Consider the following 22,185-nt stretch of genomic DNA (forward strand, 5'->3'; position numbering starts at 1 on the left):
TAACAATATTCTGCAATATCTTGGACAAACCTTACTGAAATCTTACTGAATTGGTTTAGACCTTATTGAAATGAGTTTCATGCCTTTGGAGTACATTTTATTAAAAATTCAATTGTTTATTACGGTGAGATTGTATGCAACTTCTCTAGGAGGAGCAGGTATGCTAATGTAATTCCTCCATTTATCAGCCCTTTGAAGCCACCTCTGGAGGATTTTGCATATACTAGTTCAAACTGAATTCTCCAGGGACCAACGGACAAAGAAAGGATTTTTTGATAAATAGCCTGGTTTTCAACATGTTCGGGTCTTTTTGTTCTGATCCAGCAAATTATCAGCAGGTCCATGGAGGACCCCAATCCTTAAGGAAGGGTTGGGAGGACTGATGCTGACCTTGTGGAGATTGAGTAGGAGGTGGGGATCACTCTCTGGTAAGATTATTGGCATACTTGTAGGTTCCTTTTACTGTTTTAAATATATTTTTTTCCTGTAGTTTGTTTACCTTAAGAATAAAATATTCTTCCTGAGAGAGAACTGTGTGCTAACTTATAACTGAGGGAAGTTACGCTATTATTAGAGTTTTGCTGGGAATAACATGCTGAAGGCAGGGAACTGCTCAACCTGGAAATATCTCAGTCAGAAGGGAGAGACACTATGATTTTCCACCCAGAGAGATAATGACGGAGCGGGGGGCAGGGAGAGGGATCCTGAGAGTGGGTGCCTCTGTTGACATGAAGGGGAAATACAGATGCAGTTTACCTGGAGCGTGACACATATTTTCCAGAAGTTCTGTGAAAGATGCACTTAGAGTATGGATTTTAAAAGTTAGGCACGCAGATGGAGTAAATGTGCAAATGATCAGAATTGCCCATTTGTACGTGCAATTGCTCAGTTTATGCATTCATTCATATTAATCACATATGCAAATTAAGGGACAGATTCCTGAATCTTGTTGAGCTTCATTAACCATCTTTCCATTCTACCAGTTCTGGAACCAGCCAGAGACTGTTGCAGCCTTTAGCATTATTGAGAGCCGCCTATAAACTACTCTGTGTTATAAAGGCCAGACTGAACCCTTAGGGACTATATTGCACTTTAGCTATACCGCTTCCTATGCAGGAATGCCCTGTTAGAGCAGTTCTCACTGCCTCAGAGAGCAGGATCTGATCTTCTTTGATATGAGGTTGTGCACCTAACCTGTTTGAAAGAAGGCAACTGTGTAACAGACGCTGAACTGACAATCTCATGACTTAAAGTGCTAACCTGTGAGCAGACACTGCACTGGATGAATGTAGTAATTGTTACCTTTTGGAGCCCGCAAGGCAGAGTTTCTCAAACAGGGGTCACCGCTTGTGTAGGGAAAGCTCCTGGCGGGCTGGGCTGGTTTGTTTTACCTGCCTCGTCCGCAGGTTCGGCCAGTCACGGCTCCCACTGACTGTGGATCGCTGCTCCGGGCCAATGGGAGCTGCTGGAAGTGGCGCGGGCCGAGGGGCTTACTGCACCATTTCCAGCAGCTCCCATTGGCCCGGAGCAGCAAACCACGGCCAGTGGAAGAAATGATTGGCCAGACCTGCAGACGAGGCAGGCAAACCGACCGGCCTGGGCTGCCAGGGGCTTTCCCTACACAAGCAGCGACCCCTGTTTGAGAAACCCTGCCGTAAGGAAAGAAATAGGAACAATTTACAAAATAATATTAGTAAGGCACTTTAGTAAAAAGGAGGAGTTAATAGCATTCGGCTTATTAAGGTACAATCCAGAGCTGATTTTCAAGCCTTGTGATATCCCCTGCTGCAATCTCACCTGCTTTTGGGAAACCAGAAATGTGAGGTGGGATCCCAGCTTTCACTTAAAAAAAGAGAGTAAAGCCTCTTTTCTTGCGAAGATAGTTTTGAAGGCCTAAACAGATGTAACACAATTGTTAGGGTTGCAAAGAACAGTGGTGCTCTCCATTTCTGCTGCAGGATGTTGAGTGAGCTAGAGAATGAGCACATAGTTTATATAAATAAATCTGTTATATTGGGGTATATCACAAAGAATTATCCTGCTTATTACTCTAAAATCTTGCTGGCTCTCTTCAGAGTGGGGTGATATAGAGAGACGGGAACCATTTACAGTTTGTTTGTTTTTTCGCAGTGGAAGAGCGCACAAAATTATTTTGGGGGCAAGCATGCAGATGGTAAACCGTTACACAGCCCAACAGAGTCTATGCAGATTTCCTTCCCATAATATTCCCACTTCCCCTCAGTTCTGACCAGCAGACCACCTGCTCTCTCGTCCTAAGGCGGCAGTGCCAGTGATGTCAAACAGGGTTTGTTTTTAGAGTGAACAAACAAAGACTAGTTTGAGACCACCAAACTCTTATACATTGCAGCCAAAGTAAGTTCTGTAGTCTGCTGTCCAGAGGTTAAATGTGATTTCATAAACTATTACTTCATCTTGCCTCACATCTATTAAAAATGTAGATTGAGTTGATACAGTAAAAAGACTGCATATGAAAGATGTTCCTCTTGATAAATGTGTGCCATTTCAGCCAGGTCCGTAACTATAGCAATGCTACCAGATGCCTGTCTAATAAAAACAGATTTCAGATGGCTGGGTGTTACAGTGAGGTTAATGCACTAAGCCTTTCACATCTGGAAACCTGATTTTTTAGAAGTGACCTGGGTCAAAAAAGAAATTGAGTTTGGTGGCTTCAGCCTAATCTCTGGTGGGGGGTTGTGTATATTGCCAAACTCCTTCACAATTCTCTATGACTAACAATCTCCATTCAGGGAAAGTCCTAGACTAAAATAAGTGATAGGGTTGTAGATGACAATTAAGACACATTGGCAAAACTGTGGGGGCTGGGCAAGATTTCACCTCACCTGTCTACACTGTAGCTGGACCTTGCCAGTATTATTATCCATTGTTATGAACTCCAAATGCACATTTTGAAAGGTACACTACAGGGTCTTACATGCACACAGATGATAAATTGTATAACAGCCCTTGTTTATGCTGCTTAGGAATTGCCTCGGATGGTATAAGTTGCAAATTAATCATTTTCTGAGAACACAATTTTTATATTCACTTTCCTATAGGTTAAATTGGTAAATGATTTTAAAAACCCTCCTTTTAATTCTTAAAGAGACTTGCTGCTAAACACGACCTGTGGGCACAGCTCATTGAAAGGACTTTATTAATCTGAGCTACTTTTCTGACTGAGCAACTATGTAGAGAGCGGTGATGCATCATAACAGTGACTTTGCCACTTAAGTCAGATCATTTCTTGAATCTCATTGGAGGTGGGCATACACAAATTTCCCTTCCTGATAATGACTCAGTAGGAGGGGTCAAGGTGAATTCCAACTGTTCCTCTTCCTCTATTCTCTTCAATAAAGGGGAAAGCTAAGCACTAATACATCCAGAGAATTAAAATGGAACACACAAACATCTCTCTAAGCAGAGATGCTTCCTACTGGGTATGAGGGAATTTGCAAACTGACATGGAGGTATTACCCCAGATAGCCTCATCCTCCATAGCCCTCCAGGACAAGTGCTCGGAGCGTGAATGATGCAGTTGGAGCCAGCATGGTGTAGATATTCAGGTATGCTTCGTTTAGTGAGGCGATCGGAGTATTCTGAACTGTAGATTTCAAGTCTTGGAACTCCACAACACAAGAGATCAGTCTAAACCCAGGGCTCTCTGTGTTTAGAGGGAAAGTGGAGATACATCCTTTCGACAATGCCTATTTAAATAAAGCACAGTTCTTTGCACATATAGATATATGCCTCGCCTTGCTGCCTGAGGGAACTAGGTAGCAATTGACCTCTATGCTCCCTAATTGTTTAGTGCCTTTATGCAAAGGTAACTCCTACTTGTGCATCATCTAGGATGGATAGATCTGCTTAATCTCAAATTCAGCTGTGTGGGTAGTTAGTACCCATCAGTTTTGTCTACGATGGTATTTATCTTTAAAATTTCACATCATGAGTGCAGCACTAGTGTAGTTCCATCAGTACAAGCAACAGATGAAATGCTATTTTAGGCAGAATTAAGGCATCTTTACCACAGCATTGTCTTGACTTGCTCTCAGTGGATTCTGCTGATGCCTTGGTTAAAATGTCGGTGGCTGGTCTGTGCTGCTGGTACTTTTGTTTCCTGTCACCAATGGCCTGCACTAGCAGTATTGCAGTGGTGGGAGGTTTTGAAGAAATACTGCCAATAACGAAAACATCCCTAATCTATGAACTAGAGTGATTGTGTTTTTAAGAACAAGAAGGACCTTTCCTAAAAATAGTACCTATTATAAATAAATAAGTTGGGTATCCCACTAACATTCCATTTACTTTACCTCAAGGCAGATTTTTCACATTAAGCCTCTCTGTTACTCTCACAATTGGCAGACAGGTGTCCATATATCACAAATTGCCATATATCACCTGGCAGACAGGTGTCCATATATCACAAATTGCCATCACAATTTGCACATGCAAATTTCACATGAAGAATTGGGTTAAAATTCGGCAGCAAAATCTCCAGTAAGAAATTTGTTTAGCAGTCAAAAATCATAAGTTTGTAATGACTATGTATAACTTGAAAGAGCTTAAACAGAATGAAAGGACCATAATGAGCCTCTTTGACTATTCAAGTCGCAACTGATTGACATTTATCCTTCATATTGCTCTTGGGGTCTGGCATTGAATGTTAAATAACACACAGCTACAACTTTGCTTTTAAGACTGACTAAAAAAAAATACAATAGGTTTGAGAATTGTTTCACTGGATACAGGCACAGCTGGATTTTAAAGAAAGAACCCTACAGATCTGCAAATCAGAATGCAACTAGATTCTATTCTCAGGAAGCAGAAAGCTCCTGTCCAAGGCACTAGGATAGCTCAAGATTGAAATTATGATTAGCAGGATGCTGAAAATATTAAGACACTAGTTATGTGGAGAGAGAGGCAAAGACATTATAGTATATCTTACAGAAGTTAGTGAAGGGTGGTAATGGGTGAGCAGGTAGGCAGTTAAGATAATGAGCATGTGAAGAGATGGTAGGTGCAGATATATGGTAAACCATAGAGGAGATGCACAGATTGATATAAAAGTAAGTAACAGAATGGAGATTAAGCTCAACAGCTCTGTAGCTGGGTTAATGGGTAGCTAGGTATGCAGGTACACATAACAGACAGGCAGATCGATAGGTTTTCAAGGAAGTGTTCAGGCAAACAAGAAGAATAATGGATTGTGCTGGTATATTGGTTAGGTAAGAAAAACTTTATAGAGAGGTGTGTGAATGTGACATTAATAAAAGAGGTCGCATTACAGCTGTCTCTCTTAGCTTGTTGTGATTGGCAAGATCTAATACAACTGCTTTAAGGACGCCCTCCCTCCGCCCATTTAAAAGCAGCACAGCTGTTCAGTAATTTTACCAGTCCCGTGAAAGCTGCTATACTATATATTGGAAGCTTAAAATGCATGTTAAGAATCAAACTCATTGTGATTAAGCCAATAATATAATAGTTTCTATGCAGCGTGGAAGCATCAGTGCAAAGATTGTGTATGAATGTGTATATAAACATTACTTTTTCCCTAAATAAGTGGCAACATCAATCCAGCATTACACAATACAAAGGCTTATGCTGTTGTGGATCACAGAGACATATGACCTGATTCAAGTTCACTGATCAGTTTTGTGCTAAGAGTTTTTATATTTTAGGCTATACATTTATCTCAACCATTCGTTAGTCCGAGCTGTAATAAATAGTGCACACACACAGATCCAATTATTTTGTACAGGCTTGAGTCCAATTTCTGAACTTCAATACCCTAAAATCAAGCACCTATGCATCCAGTTATTGTTTTTAAGCTATCTAAATGCCTAATGAAACATCCACGTACAGCAGTTTTGGCACCCAACTTTGAAAAGTGTTCCCTTCTTGTATAATGGTCTTCTGGGAATTGTTGATTCTAGAGGTTCACAGTACTTCCTAGGTGGTCAAGAAGGGAAAGAAGAAGAAAGACCCAGCAATCCTCTGTGTAAAATATTCCTCATGTTACTTGACTGAAGATAGAAGGCATTGTTATGATGCATTTAAATCCTAGAGGCATTTAAAGAATATCTACAGTATATTCATCTGCTCAGCTAAAAAAAAATCTCAGATTGGAAAAGTCCATCAACTGAGCCATGTCTAAACGCATTGTCTAAGTAACAAACTATCTTTAAAAGCACTACAAGGTGTATTCTTTTTGTGACATATGTTCTTAATTTATTATCAAGTCCTCTATAGATTGTGTATGGTCCTTAGGGAAAAAATGATTTTGTAACTTCTAACTATGCAGCTTTCTTAATCACAGTTTTCAAATGAATCAGATCTTTGTATTAGGATGCCTGGAATAAAAGTGTAAGGGGCTTTCAGGCTATTTCAGACTCTTTAATAGGATGTGTGGAGTCTAGTTTCTCTAATCCCAGTGGATTTGAGTTCAAATTGTACTTCAGAGGTTACCAATCTTTTTGTTTGTCATGTAAAATTGTGATCTGCCTTCCATCATCTCTTAAATTGTCAAAGCACCATTTCACCTGAGTCACTTTGCTCAGTTTTTCTCTGCAGGAGAGATAGTTACATGAAAAAAGCCACTGAATTAGAGGGTCATATATCAGGCCAATGTTTGTGGGATGCATTTCCTGGATTTAAAATAGAGTAGGACTAAATTTCTCCCAAGCTGAGCCCCTGAAACCACAACCCATTATAATACAAAGCATGAGAGCAGTAGAATAAGAACAATGGAATTAAAACAAACAAACAAAACAAAACAGATTTTACCTATCCATTCTTAGAGTTTGTTAAAGTCCCATGGAAAGAAAATTTAGGGGAAAAGGGAATGCAGGACATCTAGCAGTTTCTCAAAGAGACAGTATTAAAGGCACAACTGAAAACTATCCTGATGTGAAGGAAAGATAGGAAGAATAGAGGCCACTATAGCTCTGTCAGGAGCTCTTTAGTGACCTGAAAATCAAAAAGGAATCCTACAAAAAGGGGGAAACATGGATGAATTGCTAATGAGGAATACAAAAGAATAGCCTAAGCACATTGGGACAAAAAGGCTAAGGCAAAAAATGATTTACACCTTGCAAGGTACATAAAAGGCAATAAAAAAGAGGTTTTTTAATTACTGGTCTATTATGAGTAAGAGAAAGATAAAGGAAAGTATAGGTTCTCTACTTAACAGGGAAGGAGAGCTAATAACAGACAGTATCAAGAAGATTGGGGGAACTGACTTTCCTGATCTACTTGGCACTGGTGAGGCCTCAGTAGGTGTATTGAGTCCAGTTCTGGGGGGCACACTTTAGGAAACGTGGACAAATTGGAGTCCAGAGGAGAGCAACAAAAATAAGAGGTTTAGAAAACCTGACCTTTGAAGAAAAGTTAAAAAATATTCTGAGCATTTTTAATCTTGAGAAAAGAAGGCTGAGGGGGGAACTTATAACAGTCTTCAAATAAATTGATGTCTGTTAATAAAGAGAACTGCGATCAGCTGTTCTCCATGTCTACTAATAGTAGGACAAAAAATCCTGGAAAACTTGTTTTTCCCTAGAAAACTTGAGGGGAAAAATAGTTTCATCATTTTTGGTTGAGGAAAGCAATTATTTCTCATTCCTCATATCAAATAATAAAAAATTGCAACCATTTTGTGTGCTGCTCTGTAGTTGAAATTGTAGAAGGATTAACGTTATCAGAAATAGAACCTCAGTGGGGAAGTGGTTTTGGATGTTCCCATGAAAATCTGCAGCAAGGGAGATTTAGGTTAGATATTAAAAAGTTTTTCCTAACTATAATGGCAGATAAGCACTAGAATGATGTTAGTTCATCCTTTGGGTTTGAAGATGACCATTACATCACTTGATGTCATGAATAGCACATTAATTGTATTTAAGTGAGGGAAAGTTGTGCAAAGACACCTTCAGTCATTCATCCAGGCCTATCTAAATCCAGTGGCATGACAATGTTGAGACTCTGGAGACAGGTCTGGATGCAGTAGATGGGCCATTAGGTCCTACTGCACCCAAACTGATTTCCTAGGCCATTCACACAGCTCTCACCATCCATCTTCACAGCCGAGGAGATGAGCATGTCTGCTTGGCCACCTGGTATGCCACAGAGGACTTTTCGGTGGGAACCAGGTGTAGCTATTCACTCTCATCAACAGTCACAGGTAGTGTTGTCTACTGTTACTTATGATAACAGTGATAGCCTGACCTGTCTTGTAAAGTTTGGACAGCGCTTCATCTGGAATCTCACCTTAAACCTGTTCGCCAAGGGTGGTCCTACCAAGAGTACAAGACTCTAGACAACATGGTTCTGAGAGCCAGTGGGACACACAATCCTCTCCAGAAGGTAAATGGTCCCAGGAGATGAAGCACTGGAATAGACTGTCAAGGGAGGTTGTGGAATCCCCATCTTTAGAGATTTTTAAGAACAGGTTGGGAAAGCACCTGCCTGGGATGATTTAGGGAAGGGCAGCCAGCATGTCCCTCAGCCAGCGCCACTTCCCGCAGCCCCCATTGGCCTGGGACAGCAAACTGCAGCCAGTGGGATCTGTGATGGGCCAAACCTGTGGATGCTGCAGGTAAACAAACCATCCCAGCCTGTCAGTGGCTTTCTCTTGCGGACCGTGGGCCAAAGGTTGCCGATCCCTATTCTAGGTTTACTTGATCCTGCCTCAGTGCAGCAGGGCTTGACTTGATGACTTCTTGAGGTCCCTTCCAGCCCTACATTTCTGTGATGAGCTGGTATTATAGCCACAACCAGGGGATCAAATTCACGGTTACGCATGTATTTCTGTTTCCTGATTTTCAACCATTCATGAGTTTTTGGAATGTCATCATTTCAGGCGGACATTTTTCCAGGTCAAGTTTTGTAAGATTTTTTTTTTTCCCCTGGAAAATATGAGGGGGAAAATAGTTTAATTATTTTTGGTTGAGGAAAGCAATTAATGTTCATTCCCCTCATAAAATAAAACAAAAAATTGCAACTATTTTGTGTGCTGTTCTGCAGTTGAAATTGTAGAAAGATAAAAATGGTGAGAAATAAAACCTCAGTGGGGAAGAGGTTTTGGATGTTCCCGTGAAAATCTCATCTAATCAAGTTATGGTCTCTGTCATATTCTGTGCATGCATGCTACACGTTGTATGAAGCTTTCTCACTGAACATACTGAGTATTCATTGAAGGAAGTTTATGCTGTATATACCTGGTTGGCTAATTTATCTTAGCAGCAGGAGCATGAAGGATACATGGTTCAGCATCGTAAATCCACAGAAAATTAAGTTTAAGATGGTATGTACAACCTTAAATCTAACTACTTGTATTTATGTATTACAATGCAGTAAAACCTATTTCCCTATGCTAATTGTTTTCCCCTACTGTTACTCACACCTTCTTGTCAACTGTTGGAAATGAGCCATCCTGATGATCACTACAAAAGTTTTTTTTTTCTCGTGCTGATACCACACCTTCACTGATTACTCTCATTATAGTTAGTGTGGCAACACCCACTTTTTCATGTCCTCTGTGTATATATATCTTCCTACTGTATTTTCCACTGCTTGCATCCGATGAAGCGGGTTTTAACCCACAAAAGCTCATGCTCAAATAAATTTGTTAGTCTCTAAGGTGCCACAAGTACTCCTCGTTCTTAATGCAGCCTTCGTATGCCAACATACTATTCCTCTAATACATATAATGTTTTTCTTTGACATTAGATATGTATGGGTAGCATCTTGGACTGCAATATATTATTCTGTCTGAGTCCATGAAACTCAGTTATATGAAGAGTATGTTATACTTAATCTTGCTATGATGGCTGTAATAATGCAGACTAGCTGTGAAAATTTGCAGCTGTGTAGTCTGCTTACATTTGCAGCTATGTCAGCTCCAACGTTGACTGTCTTATCCTCTGAATTGCACTTAAGGTAAGCTTTGTGTATATATGTATGTAAATTAGCCTTGTAGTTAACTGTTTCACCTGCAGAATTGCATCAAGAAAGAGCTGAGCTGTTGAAAATACATTATTTACTATATGGCTGCCGACTGTGATGTTCAGTGAGTTCTCAGGAAGCAGATTGGTTGGACATTGCCAATATCCGGGACTCCTCCTAGTCAGGCTTCAGGCCAGAACTTGGAAAATAGATGGTGCTGGTGGCACTGATGAATGATCTTTTCTTGGCAATCGACAAGGGCAATAAATCCAAACAAATTTCTGGACCTCTCTATAGCATTTGTTGCTATTGGCCATAGAATCCTGCTGTCCTGTCCCCAAGATAAAACAGGGGTTAATGAGATTGCTTTCTGGATGCAGTCTGAGAGCAACACTTAGACGTGATAAACACCTGCTCTTGCAATTTAATGTCCCTTGCCAGCAGAATCCCACAGGGATCCCAGCTCTCAGCCATTATGTTCATTATGTTATCTAGATGAAACTGATATAATTCCTAGAAATGCCAGTGCATAAATGAAAAAGACACTTTTGTCACACAGTGAGGATCTTGGTCAGTTTCTCTGCTGCTGCAAAAAGGTAAATGTGTGCGAGATTGTGTTTTGGTTATCTCTTGCCTCTGAAATAGGGACGCAGGGCTCTAAGGTGACACCAAGCATTCTCTCTCTCAGGTGCTTGGGCTGGATGGTTCTTGCTCACGTCTTTTGGGTCTAACTGATTGCTGTATGTGGAGTGGGAAGTACTTTTTCCCCGGGTTAGATTGGCAGTGGAAGCTGGGGGGAGTTTGCCTTCCTCTGAAGCATGGGGTGCAGGTCACCTGCCAGGCTTATCTGGCTATGTCTCACTTAGTCATTAACCTGCCATTGCCTGGTTCAGGAAAGCATTTAAGCACATGCTCAATGCTGAAGGTGTATGTAAGAGCTTTCCTGAGAAGGTGCAGACCTCTAAGGACTTAGGCATCTGTGTAAACCCAACTGACTTCAGTGGGATTTAGTACATGCTTAAAATTAAGGCAATTTTTAATGATACCCTAATTAGGAGCCTTACAGAACTTTTGAGCAAACTTCACTGCAGTGTATAGAATTCTTAATCACATTCCCTTCATTGCTACTTGAAGACGTCCATAACTTGGAAGCAGAGAAATGCAGCTTTGGTCATCTCCCCAATCATATGTTAATTATGCTCTTTTAAATCTGAAAATCAAATTGATTGATTTGAATAACTAACTTAAATTACTGTAATTGTTTAAAATATGGCAACCAGGTAAACTGCACGGACTGGCTATAAATGGCATGTAGTGTTTAAAAACAAAATTAAAAAGTTTAAAATGATTAAACTTAAAAAAAAAAAAAAAAAAAAGTGAAACATGAGCCACTGAGCCCAAGCATTTTTCTGAATTTCTCCTGCTATTGTTCTGTTGAAGCCAGCGGATTTACAGTGATATTCAGTGTAAGAGAAAAGATTTAGGCCCAGTGTCTGCAACAGAAAAGAATATTTTAGTGAAATGATTTGGGGAGCTTAATTTTATATTGTGCTCATATGTTTCTTTCTGAGCCAAAGAAAATTTTAAGACAATCTTTGAAAGCTCTGTATTCTTCATTCATGTGCTAGTGTGCAGTTTTAAAAATATCTTTGGCAGCATCTAATCTGTTCATTCATAAACTGATGTACTTCTACTTCTGCCTGCCAGTGATTTATTCCCTATGCTGGACAGAATATGGTGTTGGTCAGTTCTTGTTCCTCTTTTGTGTATCTGTTTCTCTCTTCTTGATTCTTAATCTCATTTCTTCTATCTAATCTTTTTAATGCACCAATCTGGTGGTGCAGCTATGGTAATATAGATAAAGCTGTTGAGCAGCTGTATGACATCATCCAGTTCCAAAAATAAAGCAGCTGAGTAACATGAAAATAAGCTGCACATATATATCTCCTTTCCAGATAGTTATTTTCACTCCATGTAGACTTTAAGGAAAAGTAAAGGAATGATTAAAAAGTGAAAGAAAGGTTGCTACTCTGAGCCAAATATACAAATGGTAAAAATCTACTTTTGAGGACCATGTTGGGTGACCAGATCACAACACTAAAATATTGGGACACATTGGGGTGCTGTCAGCCTGGCTCACAGTCCACCCCTGCTCCTCCCAGGCTCCGCCCCCACTCTGCCCCAGATCCCGCTCCTCCTCACTCACGCCCCTTCCCTTCCTCTTCCCCCAGTCCCCTGCTGGCTTGCTCCATCCCTCCTCAGTCCCCCACCCACCGCTCGCCTCCTCACCCCCCCTACACACCTACCCACTGCTTGCTCGCCTCTTCACTCTCCCCGCCCGCCACTTACGCTGCCTTCCCCTCTGATGAGTGGGTGCTTGCCCACCCCCCACCTCTTTCCACCCCAGCATCTGCCCTCACTCTGCCCCCATTCCACTCCCTTCCCCCAAGTCCCTGCCTCTGCCCTCCCTCTTCTCCATCTCCTCCCCTGAGCGCACCATGTCCCTGCTCTTCCCCCCTCCCTCCTGCAAAGTGCTAAGTGCCGGCAAACAACTGTTAGGTGGCGGGAAGCATTGGGGGGGGTGAGGAGCGGGGATGCGGCGCTCGGGGGAACGGGGGGAGAAGAAGACGAGGGAGGAGCTTGGCTCCAATTTTTCACCATGGGTGCTCCAACCCTGGAGCACCCACGGAGTCGGGGCCTCCCTCCCGCTCACCTCCTTACCTGAATATCGGAACAAATGGCATCCCGATCGTACATTGATCGGGACTTGGGACAAAGGGTTAAATATTGGGACAGTCCCAATTTTATCGGGACATCTGGTCACCGTAGGACCATGTTCCACAGCTGTGTCATGGTCAGTGGAACTGCAGTCAGAGGGCCCATGTTTTGGAGCAGCTGTTATTAACAAGACATCAGAGGAACAGGGAATGGGTGGAGTTAGGTTGGAAGGAGCTCAGCCAGATGGCCAGAGCAGTGCATAGTGTTTAATGAAGTTCCACATGTTCAACTCAGTCGGAATTCATTTTCATTCAGAGGTGTTCAGAGTAGCAGCTGTGTTAGTCTGTATCCACAAAAAAAACCTGGAGTACTTGTGGCACCTTAGAGACTAACAAATTTATTTCAGCATAAGCTTTCATGGGCTACAGCTCACTTCTTTGGATGCATAGAGTGGAACACACAGACAGAAAATATTTATACATACAGAGAACATGAAAAGGTGGAAGTACTCATACCAACTGTAAGAGTCCAATCAATTGAGATGTGCTATCATCAGCAGGAGGAAAAAAACTTTTGACATGATAATCGAGATGACCCATAGAAGGTGTGAGGAGAACTTTAACATAGGGAAATAGATTCAATTAGTGTAATGACCCAACCATTCCCAGTCTCTGTTTAAACCGACGTTAATTGTATCTAATTTGCATATTAATTCGAGTTTAGCAGTCATGAAGGAAAATTCCAGTTGTACTGCACAATCAGTACATAAGGAGCTTGCAAGTTTGCAGAACAGGGATATGATAGCACTTGTAGAGGCCAGTACATCCTGGGTAAGTAGCATAGTGGTGGTAAAGAAGTCATCCAGCAAATTATACATCTGCATAGACCCAAAGCCATTGAACTGGGCATTGATAAGATCTCATCAAATGCAGGCAGTACCTGGTGGAATCTTGCCAGAAGTTTTCAAAGCAAGTCTGTGCTGGGAGGAATGGGTTTTGGCACTTTGATAAGGAGTCCAGCATACTGACAATTTTTGCAACACCATTTGGTTGCTACAGGTGGCCGCACATGCCAGTGGACATAAACTCAGCACCAGAGGTGTTGCAGAGAAGACTAAGGCTACGTCTTCACTACCGGCTGTATCGGCGGGTAGCAATCAATTGCTCGGGGATCGATATATCGCGTCTCATCTAGACACGATATATCGATCCCTGAACACACTTATATTGATTCCAGAACTCCACCAACCCGAACGGAGTTGCGGAATCGACAGGAGGAGCCGTGGACATCGATCCCGCACCATGAGGACGGTGAGTAATTCGATCTTAGATACTTCGACTTCAGCTACGTTATTCACGTAGCTGAAGTTGCGTATCTAAGATCGATTTTCCCCCGTAGTGTAGACCAGCCCTAAAAGTGTTGCCTCGGATGACAATAACTATAGATGATATCTGCATTGTAGGGAAAAGGAGCAGTGATACAGAAGCTGAAGGAAACCATGAAGCTTTTCTGACAGAAAACTACAAGCTTTTCTACAGCAATGCTGGGACCAGAACCGAATATGAGAAAAATGCAACTCAAACAGCAGGAGGTGAAATACACTGGACATCTACTCTCAGCAGAGGGAATGAAAGCAGAACACAACCGATCAAGGATGTCAGAGTCATGCCAGCTACCGTGGATTGGACAGGGGTACAGCACTTCATAGGAATGATAAATTTTCTGTCAACTTCTGTCCACACCTGCCTGCAGGAGTGGAATCCCTACATGAGCTCACAAGGCAAGATGTTGAATGAGGCTGGGCAGGTCCCCCATGGAAAGCATTTGACATGCTGAAATAAATGATAATTAATGTCCCTGTCCTGAAGTACTACCAGCCAGGAGAACCACTGATACTCCAGTGTGATGCATCACAGAAGGATTGGGTGCTGTTTTTTTGCAGGAACAGCTGGTTGCTTATGCCAGCAGAGCCCTGTCAGAGACTGAACAAGGGTATACCCAAATATAAAGAGTTTCTGTCTATGGTATTTGGAACAGAGGGACTCCATCAAGTTCACCTATGGCCACTCAATAACAGATCAAGCAGCCCACAACCCCCTAGAGACAATCACAGCTATCAAGAGGAGATCAGATATTGTGCAAGATTATTACTGCTGTTAGCTGACACTATGAACAGGGCATATAAACTCAGCATGAGTGAGTTTGTAGAAGGGGATCAGGACACAGTGCAGCATGTTAATGGATTCAATCTCCCAGTTTCAGTAGTAAAGCTGATGGAAATCAAAAAGGCTACAAAAAAGAACACTTAGCTGCAGGCAGCCAACAAAGCAAGACCACTGCAGGGTGGTCAGAAGACAAAACCAAGTACTGGTAGGACCAGAATGATACTTTCAAATTAAAGATGAGCTAAGTGTCCAGGATGGAATAACATTTCAAGGACAGAGAGCTGTTGTCCTTGCCTCATTAGGTAATCATGTTAGGCAAAAAATACACGCCTCATACCTAGGCATTGACAGCTATCTTAGGCTCAAGAGTGTGTTTACTGGCTGGGAATAAATACACAACTCCACTCCCTGATAGAAGGGTGTGACATCTGCCAGTTATGCGATAACCACCAGCAAAAGGAGACTCAGCTACTATGCAAACTGCTCACCCAATCATAGGAAAAGATGGGAATAGACTTATTTACCTCCAAGGAAAAGCAGTACTTGATTACAGTGGACTACTGTTCAAACGTTTGGGTCACTGCCCTGCCTAATACATGAAGCAAGTCGCTGCAAACCCACTTTGTGAGATAAGGCATTCCAAGCACAGTATTTGTGCACAATGAACTCCAGTTTGTCTTGGAAGAATTCAAAGAATTTGTTTGCAAATGGAAGTTTGACCACTATGCCTCCTCCCCAGCATACCCACAAAGTAATGATGAGGTGGAATCAGCAGTGAAAACAGCAAAGAGACTGTTACACAAGGCTGTTTCTTCTGATTTCAGACCTCTTGTTAGCATACCTCACTACAGGGGTACCGAAACCTTCCACTATAGGCACTGATGGGACAAAGGACCAAAACTCTACTACCAATGAGGGAGAGGCCTGTTGCATCAAAATGGATGGGGACACCAGCAAGAGGAGAGAGAGGCAGCAATCAAAAAAGCAGGCAGGTCAACCAAGGAACTACCAGCTCTGAAGGCAGACATTCCTGTGAAGGTTCAGCCATTAAAGAAACACTAGAAGGAACGGACTAATGGAGTCGCAAGGGGTGCTGTGGCACCTACATCATACAACACGACTGCATTAAAAGAAGGTTATCATGGTTGCAAAGTAAAAACTCAGTTCAGGAACTGCCAGAATTGAGTTTCCTTAATTTTACTCATCCCCTTGTATGTGTATATTATGGTACATGCAGTGTAGTCATGTCAGTCCCAGGATATTGGAGACACAAGGTAGGTGAAGTAATATATTTTATTGGACCAATTTCTGTTGGTGAGAGAGACACACAGAGCTCTTCTTCAGGTCTGTGAGGCTCGAAAGTGTGTCTCTCGTCATCAGAAGTTCGTCCAATAAAGATATTGCCTCACCCACCTTGTGTCTCCACATTATGGCACAGTCTTTAATTACATAACATACTATTTTTCCCATGGGTCTTCTGCCTCATTCAGTGCACAAGGCTGACATGCTTGAAGTCCCAGTTTCCTCTGCCCCCACCTTCCATTTCCAGTCTCTTTGCCCAACTGCTCCCAGTCTGCCACCCCCCCATCTCTCTTACACTCTTCGTCCAATCGTAATGCCCATGTCCCTCCTGCCTCAACCCTATGTCTGGCATTTGTCTCCTCTGTATTCAGTTTAGGCAACTTCCTTACCACACTGCCTGACCCCAGCAAGGGGAATCATTGCGAGCACAGGACAGAGATGTTCTCTGCTTTTAGTTCTGATGCCCATCCCTGGCACAGCCTGGAGAAGCTGGGAATTGCAGTTTAAGGGAAGGTCCTGCTCAGCCCCAGGCTGGAGCATGCTCAGTGTCTAAGGACTCTTCAGGGAATTAAGCTGAGAAGCTCTAGCTAGTCTAAAATCATGTGTGAACTGCATTTTCTTCTTAAGGTTGATAATTTGGCCAAATTTGCATAGATATTTATACAGACAGCAAAAGGCACATCCCTGACACAAAGCCTAAAAGGCCATCCCTTCCAAAAATTCCTGATCCAAAATGTAGGGGCACTAGAGCTTCTCAAAAAGTTGCCAGAATTTAACATGGGTAAAACAATGTATTTTTCCCTTGCTTCATTCCTGGAAATGGCTGAACCATTTTGGCTGAAATTTTCCAGAAATATTGAGCCTGAGACAGACACCCAGCATGGAAGCTATCAGAGTGAGCTGGTAATGTCTGACAGAGTTATAAGCAACTAAAAACAGAGTCACATAATGGGAAGTGTCAGACTACCTTAATAGATGTGGCTGAAACTGTACCTATAAACGTGACACATACATATACTCATAAGCCATATTTCTCCATTTGTTTTGTGATCATAGCAGAGAGCAGTTTACATTCTTAGGGTACTACTCTGCAGCTGGGAGCGTGGTTCCCAGCTCAGGTAGACAGACAAGCAGTAGCTCTGCTCGAGTTAGCAGTGTAGTCAGGGGTACCCGAATACCTATCCAGAGTGTCTAGGTGGGTTTGTACTCAGCCAGTTAGTCAGAGCTGCCCCTGCCCCTCGTTCTCCTTGACTACATTGCTATTTTTAACATGCTAACTTGAGCAGTGCTAGTGCATCTCTCTACCTGAGATGAGACGCACTCTCCCAGCTACAGTGTAGGTAGTTAGTCCCTTATATGGATACAGCTAGTGCCCCTTTGTTTTTGTTTTTAATCCTAACCACTGTTGCTGCTTCCAAGTATGAAATGACAAGGCAGCTACTCTGCGTATTGAGGAGTATTCTCAGCATCAAGGACTGACTGGGGTACAGTACTGGAGACTGAGTAACCCACTCACTGCTTGTGTCTTATCAAAGGAATTTCTATAGTTGTCATTTTATGTGCTATTAAACTGAACAATGCTGCTCTCCAATAAAATCATTTGGAATAACAGCTCATTAAAAGCACTCTTTAATATATGGCATGCTAATTTAAGTCAATGTAGGTGCAGAGCTTGCATAGCAGAATTGACTGTAATGTTTGGAAAGTAGGTAAAATGAAAAAAGGATATTTTATCATTAACAAGCTATTAGTAAACCTAATGAAATCCTTAATGGTCAGAATACATTGCAGAGGAACTCACAGTTGCTTTACCTACTTTATTTCCCGTCTCCTTCTTCTCTTACATGTTACGTTTAGTTTCATGTACAGGAAATGAAGAGAGTAAAATACCCAAGGAAGCATCAATAGGAAAATTATGGCCAAGAATTGAGGAAAAAAGAGATTGCCCATGGTTCTTATTTGTATTGGGTCCCTATTCCTGAGCATGGGAAATACTGGGCATAGGACCATGTAGTACCTTCAGTCTCTAGGGATATATCTCCACAGCAAAAATAAAACCTGGGGCAACGAGTCTCAGAGCATGGGTCAGCTGGCTTGAACTTGCTGGGTTTGTGCTGTGGGGCTAAAAATAACTGTGTTGATGCTCAGGCTTGGGCTAGAGCCCAGGCTCTGAGACCCTGCCCACCCCGCACCAGTTTCAGAGCCACAGCTGCAGCCTGGGTCCAAATGTCTACACTGCTGTTTCTAACCCTGCAGCATGAGCCAGAGTCAGTTGACCCAGGCTCTGAGATTTGCTGCCGCTGGCCCCCTTTTCCCCTCCCCTGTGTTATGTCAAGTATTAAGTGTTAATGAGCTCTGTATTTATTATTCTCAGTAGATAGGCCAGGAAGTGAATAGACCCCCCTATTCTTGAAGTGGTTTCAGAAGGTTAATCTTGAGATGCATTTTGGGAGGGGACAGAGGGAGAGCATGAAGGCAGGTTGCACTGCTGCCCACACTGTGCCGATTCTATAGCTTAAATAAAGGAATTCACTCTCCAGCGCTGTCAATCTGGCACCTGTTATCAGCATTAAATATACTTGCAGCGAATTCAGTTAAGAAAAGAATATGACGGTGAGAACACCAGATAAAAATCTTTTGTCTCCCTGCCCTCTCGATATCAGTTATTGGCAGGAGAAAATGTAGAATAGCAATAGCTCTAGCCCAGACTCATCTCCCAGGCCACAAGTACTCTTACTTTTCGGGCCATAAAACATTCTCTGTAGCTCTGAATTGAGGTCCAGTGCTGGCGGGAGGGGATTCACTGACCCGCCAAGTCCTGTTCATTAGAAGATAACTCTTTCAAAAGACTCTCTTTGTGTAACACTTGGTGCAATTAACTTCTGTCTTGTACCCGAAAATGTCTGAAACTCTCTGATAAGATTGAAAGTTACATCCATCCCAGCTCCACTTTGAATTCACCTATAGTAGCAATTGTTCCTGGGAAACTCAGGCAGCCAGCAAGCCTTAGAAAAAAGAGCCCTTGGCTTGCTGTAATCATGTTTCAGTCAGCTTTATAGAATCGTGAAATTGATTGTCCCCCTGACGTTCTGTACACTTTGGAGCAGATACAGTGCTAGACTGGTTAATTCCCTATTTGGCTCCAAGCACACACAATGAAAGAGATTTCTGCTTTCCCTCCCACTGTCAAGAACCAAGGAGGAAGGGAGCTCAAATCGCCTTGAAATCACAATTTGGGAGCCTAGCAGCATCAACCAGCTGTATGCTGTTTTCCTAATCAACCAGCGAAAGTCAGAGTGATTGAGAAGAGGATGCCCAGTCTGCTGGCTGTGCACTGGGGAGTGTAAATGAATGACAAAACCACTGGAGATGATGACCAGCTAATCAAGAACCATAGAAAATTGTAAGGTCTGACAAGAGGGAGAGGCAGCCCAAATGTCTTGGTGGTAGTGACCTGTCCTTTGGAACCATCTAAATTTGAGTCCCATGTTTTTTCTCCTAAGCTGGAAACAGCTGGCAGTGCTTTGGAGACAGTGTATGTAGATGGAAGGATATTGCTCAACAGGGACATCTGAAGAGCAGCTTATCTTGTCTGCATGAAACTGCCTCAGTTCCCTTAATTTTCTAAGTAGTTTAGCCTTCCAGCAAACTAAAAACTCCACCCCGTGTGAGATAAACAAAAGTCCAAAATAAACTTGCCAACAATAATTCCAACAGCTGTTTGTTTTCTCTGCTCGTGTCCTATATCGAACTCGTCCACCCACTGCATCTGAATGCTTCTGTTCTGGGTCACAGTTTAGTCTGAAGCCTTTCTCCTTTGCTACAACTTCCATCCACCTTTCTACTGTCTCTAAGGACCACAACCTTCTTTCAAGGGTTAGTTCTTGTCCCTTTTCCAGAGTCTGACGTCAGTGCCCCTCAGTGGTCCCCTAAAGCCATTGGTGAGTTCAGTCATCCCCTCTTTCATGAGTTCTAGCTCAGGGACGCTAAACATAATGACTGTCTGTTCCAACCACTGATGATCCTTGCTTCACATCCTCTGGGATATTTCCTGCATTCTTCCTTCTCTCAGAAAAAGTCCAGGAAACCCTCCTCTGAGCAGCCACTCAGGTCCTTCTTTCAGGTTTTCTCAACAGGGAAAATCACCACAATTCCTGCCATCTGTCTGGTCAATACAGGTTAATGGGCGCAAGGTTTGACCTTTCTTTGTCCGAGCTGTTTAATTTTATTTACCTAGATGATACTCAGAATCTGACGTCCATTTTAGGAGAATCTGCTCATTGTGCCCTAACTAAGCAAATAGTGTTGCTTCCTACATCCAAGATGATCATTTTCCTTGATAATATAAACACCAGATATATGTCTGCTTTGTACCACTTCACTTTGCTCTTTCCCACTATCCATGGACAGTAAACCAGATTTCCAGCTAAATAAAAATTCTGGCTACTGCACCAGAGCAACAGAGACAAGAGGCAAGTCCTATCATCCAGCTAATGTGCACTGTTCTATCAGGCTTGATTTGGCCAGGAATAATGAGACATAGCCCTGGGCTATAAATCACACTGACTTGGGAACTGTGGGAACTCATTCTGCTTCGCCTGAGGCAAAGGGTCTGCTCTGCTGTCAGCAAGTTGCTTAGACTCCTGGCCTCCTTGTGATGTAATCAAGCACCAAGAAAGCTGCTCATGAAAGAGTTTTGAGGAAGTCCCTGGTTGCCTGCTACTAGTTTAACTTCTATAATCCCAGCAGCAACGCGCTCGCAGCAGCAGGGAAAGTGAATCTATTCTTAGCTGCTTTATTGAGAGATTTATACTAAGAAAGGAAGGCATTATAGACCTTTGCAAAAGCCTGCCTAGACTAAGAGAAATCCCCTACAGGTAGAGTAGTTTGCTAATAGTCTTCAAATGAAGAAGTTGTATTGATGAGCTGCAGTCTCTCCTTGTAAATGGATAGCTCAGTGTTTTCTTTGGTTATTGTGTGTTCTTTGGTGGAATAGGAGGGATAATGGGATAACGATGTAAAGACATTTGAAACGTCTAATGGGGAAGCATGGTATTGATACTTTCTTAAAATATAGAGTCTGAGATAAAAGGAATCCTCAGAGAAGTCTCATTCCCTAAGAAGCAGCAGAGAGCGATGCAATTATCCCCACTACTCTTCTGTGTCATGCACGTTTGTGTATTAGAAGCTCTGCTCCACACTGAAAGGACCTCTGCAGGTCTCCAAGACCAGTCTGTTTGCTGAGGCTTAATCTGCAATTCTATCAAACCCAAGTATCTGTGAATGCATTCTTTGATAACATACTTGGGGTACCTGGTCCTTTGCCTGTGATAGGCCATCTGCCTGTGTGAGAACGACAAAAGTATTTTTCATTTCAGTGGGTGATTCTGAACTATACTGGAGTCAAACATATATCTGTAGTTGCACATGTCACAGTCCATGGATAACAATCCTTTTCCGCTCACCTCGGGGAATTTTGCCTTTCAGTCAATGTAATAGATGGCTGCTACCTCCCGCCCATTTAACAAGGTACCATCCTCTGAATGTACTGCTTATAAATATTTCTGCTTATAAAATGTACTGCTTATAAATATTGCTAACAGCTAAACACACTGCAATCTGCTACAGCCCATTCTGGCTCTGCTGCCCCTCAAAGAACTGTCATTTTGTTGCGGAAGGTAACAGCTGATGTAGCAGAGCTCTTCTCTAAGGTGGCAATTGTTTTTTCCACCCCTTGCCACCAAAGCAGGTGCGCCCCCGGATTAATGTGTAGATGAAGACATGTTGCCTTCTGTTCAATAGCATTTCCTCTCCACACTCAAGTCTCCGGAGTGCACTGTGCTTTTATTGTGTGGGATTCCATTAATATGTAATAACAGTCTTTTGCTTTGAAATGGAGCTTAACATTGCTGCTGAGAAGACTTAACATTAACAAACCAATTACTTTCTCCTAGTGGAGAGGGAAAGAGAAGACCCATGAGATGACCAGCTAACCCCAAAAGATTTGGAGGGTCAGTTGGATTCAGATTTTTATACAAACATC

At 42.4% G+C, this 22,185-nt stretch overlaps 1 protein-coding gene across 5 annotated transcripts in view; it reads left to right on the plus strand.

The window, feature by feature from the left end:
- Nucleotides 1-22,185, plus strand: part of PTPRT (protein tyrosine phosphatase receptor type T) — a 715,857-nt gene that overhangs the window by 468,695 nt on the left and 224,977 nt on the right. The gene's annotated exons all lie outside the window — the stretch shown is intronic.

Source organism: Chelonoidis abingdonii, chromosome 14 (assembly GCF_003597395.2).
Source record: "Chelonoidis abingdonii isolate Lonesome George chromosome 14, CheloAbing_2.0, whole genome shotgun sequence".
NCBI lineage: Eukaryota > Metazoa > Chordata > Testudines > Testudinidae > Chelonoidis > Chelonoidis abingdonii.